At 32.6% G+C, this 6,292-nt stretch overlaps 1 non-coding gene across 1 annotated transcript; it reads right to left on the bottom strand.

Annotated features, from left to right (window-relative positions):
* Positions 1-5,314: 5,314 nt before the first annotated feature.
* LOC111719569 lies at positions 5,315-5,422 on the bottom strand. Its single transcript, XR_002769664.1, has one exon. It is a non-coding gene; the product is annotated as a U6 spliceosomal RNA (small nuclear RNA).
* Between the last annotated feature and the right edge of the window lie 870 nt (positions 5,423-6,292).

Here is a 6,292-nt window from a genome sequence, read left to right as displayed (position 1 = left end):
AAAAATACCACTTAACTAATGGCCAAAACTAAAAGTTGGTTCTTTGAAAAGATCAACAAAATCAAAAAATCTTTAACTAACCTGATTTTTAAAAGGAAGAAAATAAAAATTAATTATACAAAATCATAACACATAAAAATAAATATTTGTCAGAACCTACCATACAGTTAAATGCCAACAAAATGGATACATTAAAATAAACAGATTATCCTCAGAAATCCAAAATAACCAGATTCTCAGAACAACAAAGAAAGCTCTTGAACAATCCAATTTTTGAAAAGAAAACTGAACTATCTGTAAAGGAACTACCAAAGAGGTAAGAAAAAATTATAATCCAAATGGATTTACAGAATTCTATTAACTTTTTAAAGAAAATTAATGTTTACACTATAGTTATTTTCAAAAATTGAGAACAGAAACATTGTACCAAACTCCTATTATGACATAAACATAATCCTGATGCCAAACCAAAAAAATGAATGATAAAGAGAAAAATAGACCTATATCACTGATGAATAGTAATTCAAAATTTTAAGTAAATCCTATCAGCAGACTGCAGAAATGTTTCCAAAAATTATTAATTGTGATCAAAATGGGCTTATTCCAGGGATTCAAGAATGGCTTAATATTGGGAAAACAATATAGATAATAGTAAAGCAGAAACATTTAAAATCATGTGACTATATCAATAGATGAGAAAAATTCTTTGACAAAGTACATTTATTAATGCCAAAACCAAACCAAATCTAACCAAAACAAAGCAACAACAACAACCCAAATGCTATAGGTATAGAAGGCCATTGTTTTTAATATGGTTTTTAAAAAGTATATACCTAAGGGGCAGCTAGGTGGTGCAATGGATAGAGCATCAGCCCTGAAGTCAGGAGGACCTGAGTTCAAATGTGATCTCAGACACAATACTTCCTAGCTGTGTGACTCTGGGCAATTCACTTAATCCCAATTGCCTCAGGGGAAAAAAAATATATATATATTTAAAACCCCAATAAGATTATGAACAATAAGGACATAGTGAAAGCTGTCCTAACACATGTAAGAATCAAGTAAGGATGCTTTTTTCCAATTGTTATTTAGCAATTCTAGAAAAGCTACCAATAGCAATAGGACATGAGAAATTAATTTAAAATAGAAAGGCAAAGTCCAGACAAAACAATACTTATTTTTGGTGAAATGATGGCTTATGTAGGGAAATCTTAGACAATTAGAAGAGAATGTAATTCCGATATTGATATCCCTAAAGGAGTAAGAAATAAAAATTCTCAAAAATCAGTTACAAAATCTAGAAGAAAATGAAAAAGAAAAATGACATTGAAAATAGCTAAAAAATTTTTTAAAAATCTGGGAATCAACCTGCAAATTCATACTCAAGATCTTTATAAATAAAAATAGAAAATGCTACTTATAAAGTACTTAAATAATTGGAACTCATTTAATGCTCACAGATGGGTTTCACTAATATAAATAAAATGCTACCAAAATTCAATTACAGATTTAGTATTATACCAATCAAACTATTTTGGGGGATTATTGGTAGACCTAGACAAAATAATAACAAAATTCATTTAGAGCAATAATCACAAGGGAAATAATGGGGGAGAGGGATGGTAGAAATGTAAGGGCACACTTCTAGACATCAAATTACATGATAAAAGAGTAATCATCAAATTATTTGGCACTAATTAAAAATTAGAAAAGTAGATCAATGGAACAGATAAGATAAGGAAGAATTAGAAACAATTAAATGCAATAATCCAATGTTCAATAAAGCCAGACATAAAAATAACTAGGGTAAAACTCTAAATGTCAGGAATTATTGGGGAAATTGTAAAGTAGATGGGAAGAAATTAGATTCAGACCAACATCTTATGACATATACATCTTAAATCAAAATAGCTATGGGGCCCTAAATATTAAAGGTCATGACTTATAAAAAAATTAGATGAGAACCAGTTTAAGTGCTTTTCACAGTTATAGCTAGGAGGAGAATTTTTAATCAAAGAAAGGTTAGAGGCATTCACAAACAAAAAAAAAAAATAGATAATTGTGACTACGTGAAATTTTAAAGACCAAAGATCATTTTTATATGTATGTGGTCAAAAGATATGAAGTTATTCAAAAAACTGTCAATAACTATATTAAAGACTTCTAAATCACTAATAAGACATTGGAAATCAAAATAATTCTGAGGTTTTATTTCACTCTTAGAAATTTTGCAGAGATGAGAAAAGATAAGAATAGTTAAGAGTGGAGAGCTTGTGGAAAGTTAGGGACACTAATATATTGTTAGTGGAATTACTGGTCCAACTGTTGAGGTTGGGAAGAGGATCCCAAAAGTTTGGAGTCATAGACTGGTATCCTGAGGTGTCTCAAAACAATTTGCAGGCTTGAACCCATCTCCTTAGACAAGGGACAAAGTTTAGTGTAATTGTAATGCTATTAAAAGTGGACTGAATTCTAAGAAATTCAACAGAGAAACAGAAGCAAGGGGACACATTTATCCATTTTTCTATCATTGACATGCTAATTCTATGGCTCAAGAGTGGCTCAGGAATTAGGTTTTCACTGAAAAGATTATCACTATTGTCTCAGGAGTTTGGTCCATGGGGCTATCCTGAGGCCAGAAGCTATCTGACAGTCATCAATAAATTGAGGAGTGGTCTATTCAGAATCAAACAGATTATTGTTCTTAGATTGGGAGTGTGGGAAATTCCTGAGGAAGACTCCAAAATCAGAAAATTTAGGATTACTGACTTATTGTTAGAACAGAAGCCCCCCTAAAATCAGGGGACCACAAAATCATATTACATCACAATTATTTTGAAGAACAATTTTCAACTATCTAAGAAAGTAACTAACCTCTTTGACCTCCTTGACCAGAGGTTTCACTGCTAGTCCACAAATTCTCCTTGATCTTTTTGACCAGAGGTTCAACTGCTAATGCACAAACCCCTAGGAAGGTCAATGATTTACAAAAAAAAAGTTTTACATTCACTAAACTATTCATAGGCAGCACTTTTCATATTAGCAAAAATTTAGATTCAAAATAGATATTTATCAATTTAGGTAAATATAATGACTAAATAAGCATGTGGGTTCATGAATGTAGTGAAATATTACTGCACTGTAAGAAAATGAACATGCTAAACTCAAGGAAACATGGTAGGAATTATATGAACCTATGCAAAGTAAAGCAGCACCATAAAAATAAAAATCTACAGCCATGTATATGGAGGGAATAACTAATCGCTAGAAATTGGTCTAGAAATTAGAAACAAGTATAATGACTAAGTTTGGTCCCTGAAAAGAGAATATACTTCCTTTTCTTTTTTACAGATGTGGGGCAAATAAGAGACAGTGTGAGAGGAGAGGGGGAGAAGGACAGAGAAAGGGAGAGGAAGAGGAGAGAGACAGAAGGAGAAGGGAAGAACACTGCAAGTCAGATTGCTGATATCAACATTTGCCTAGTTTTTCTGAGCCTTCATCCCCCTATTTATATTCTTTGTTGTATGTATGACTCTCTGGGAGACATAGAAAAATAGTATTAGAAAATGTGGTTGATGTCAAAACAAAAGATAACAAAAACAATTTAAAGATATTAAATGCTTATGAATTAATGTTATGAACAGGATTTTTGAGAGAACATTTCAGTTTTTGGTAATAATCTGGTTGTATTTTTTGGGGGGGTCAAGTTCTTAATGCTATGATGAGGTCTGTATTTTAGTATGTCAATTTTTTTATAATGATAGCTAACATTTATATGGAACTTAATATTTATATTTCACTTTAAGATTGTCAAAGTGCTTTACAAATGTTAACTCACTTTATCCTTATAACAACTATGGGAGCGAGATGGTATTATTCTCACTTTATAGATAAGAAAACTGAGGCAGGGTCACACAGCTAATAAGAGTCTGAAGCCAAATTCCTTATTCTAGGTCCAGAAATTTATCCATTATACCATATACCAGATTTCCAGTTAGTTTAAAAAAGTTGGCAAGCTGTTAGCCACTGAATCACTCTCTTGGTAAGTATTGGATAGATGCTAAATCACTAAATTTTTTCAACTTTTAAATGATGTATACAATAGTATCTACCTTTTATTTACATTGATCAGTGCAAATTTTGTTTGTAAAATTGGAATGTTCAAGGATTGCTGTTATTTATTCACTTTCCTATCATGTTCAATTATTCATGACCTTCTTTGGAAGTTTTCTTGGCAAAAATACTAGAACGGTTGTTCATTTCCTTTTCTGGCTCATTTTACAGATGAAGAAACTGAGCCAAAGAGGGTTAAAGTGACTTGCCCAAAGTCACACAGCTAGTAAGTATCTGAGTGTGGATTTTAAACCCAGGTCTTCTTGAATCCAGACCTAGCATTCTATCCAATACATCACCTAGCTACCTCTTGTTCAAGGGATAGCCCATGTATACTTTCAATTGACTATTATTGCTCCTGAATTTCCATCATAAACTCTTTTTCCATAAATAAATTTGCATGGCTCAGTTGTTTGTTCTACCATTTTTGGTGACATATTTTTGGTTGAGTTCATATAGAGGTTGCTCTCAGAATGCCTTTTGATTTCTGCTTGGTATTTTAGTCCTTTCATAGGTGCTGCACAAAATTAAATTTCTTTTGGTTACAGTAAACAAATCTAGGGATGCTACTTTTGCTTGATGAGTGATTTTTGCTAGTTTCAAAAGCATTTCTAGATTTTTTTAATGTGTTTGCAGTGTGTTTTGGAAATACCTATCAATCTTCATCCTGTTCAATGAGGACGTGTCCATCTAGGTGCTTTGAATAATGGGTTTTGTATTTCATTAACAATATGGTTTGGGATTTTTGTTTTTGCTGGGATACTGTCTTTTGTTTTTTTCTTTGTCTTCACAATACTTCATAGTTTTCAAATCATGTTCACCTATATTATAACATTTGTTTCTCACACTAGCCCTTCGAGATCAGTATGGCTATCAGTGTGAGGAGAAGTTTTTTTTTTTTTGTCTTGAAATGCAATAACATAAATTTTTAAGAAAAACATAACAAAATTACCTCATGTGAAGAAGTTATAAATTATTTAGCTCAGAAATGGTAATCTGATTTTTAAAATTTGCATACTAAAAAACATATATATTATAAAAGAAAAGCCAAAGGAATGTTCTCTTTCTTTCCCATAGGTTTATAGAGACTATTAGATTATTTTCCAAATGTGACATAATACATTTTATAGTATATGGTAAGCCAGGTGCTGCTTAGGTATTAATCTCTTTAAATATATTCTTTCATTGAGTTTTGATTTCAAGATTCCAGGAAAGTCTCTTTATGAATTTGCATGTCATCCTTGTGCAGGGGCCCTGCTAATCTTCTCTGTATTGTTCCCATTTTAATATATGTGCTGCCGAAGCAAACCCTCAGGAAAGTCCCATGACATAAACAGCTACAGTTTTTCTCCTTGACAGCTTTATGGGTGAGGTGTTTTGCTCGAAAATCTGTCTGTATCACCTTTATCCACTGGTTCAATTTGACCCCCAGATTCAATTTTGGAGCCTTCATTCTCTGTCTTTCCTTGGAGTACATTAAACATTTCACACATATCATAGGATCATAATTCTAGTTCTTGAAGTGATCTCAGAGGACAATTAGGTCAGCTCCTTCATTTTACAGATGAGGAAAACAGAGGCCCAATTGGGATTGGCTTCCTAGTCATGCTGGTAGTATCAAAGGCAGGATTTAACTACAAATCCTCTGACTCTGAACTGATTATTCTTTTCACTGTACTTTATCAAGCCGAACTGACATTATCATATCAATGCAGAAGGATGTTATGAGATAGAAAAGCTATGTAGTACAGTTTGAAATGGGCCATGTTTTTGTTCAATTTTTTCAGTCCTACCTAACTCTTCATGACCTTTGGGGTTTTCTTGGAAAAGATACTAGAGTGGTTTGCCATTTCCTTCTCCAGCTCATTTTACAGTTGAGGAAACTGAGGCAAAATTAAGTATCAAGTAACTTACCCAGGGTCACACCCAGACACTTAAGTCTAGTGAGTGTCTGAGACAGGATTTGAACTAGGGAAGATGAGTCTCCCTGACTCCAGGTCCAGGGCTCTGTGCACTATGGCACCAACTAATTGCTGGCATAACTTCGTGGTATCTACATCAAGTGAACAAAAAGAGGGTGTGATAAAAGGTTGTTAACTTTGAATTTATATTCAGTTTTATTACTGAAAGAGGAGAAATAAGTTTTTAATTTTTGAATTAAAGCTTCAAAATTAGGAAA

Source organism: Sarcophilus harrisii, chromosome 1 (genome assembly GCF_902635505.1).
Source record: "Sarcophilus harrisii chromosome 1, mSarHar1.11, whole genome shotgun sequence".
Lineage (NCBI taxonomy): Eukaryota > Metazoa > Chordata > Mammalia > Dasyuromorphia > Dasyuridae > Sarcophilus > Sarcophilus harrisii.
Note: the sequence above shows the minus strand (reverse complement) of the source record. Positions and strands in the feature narration are given on the sequence as shown.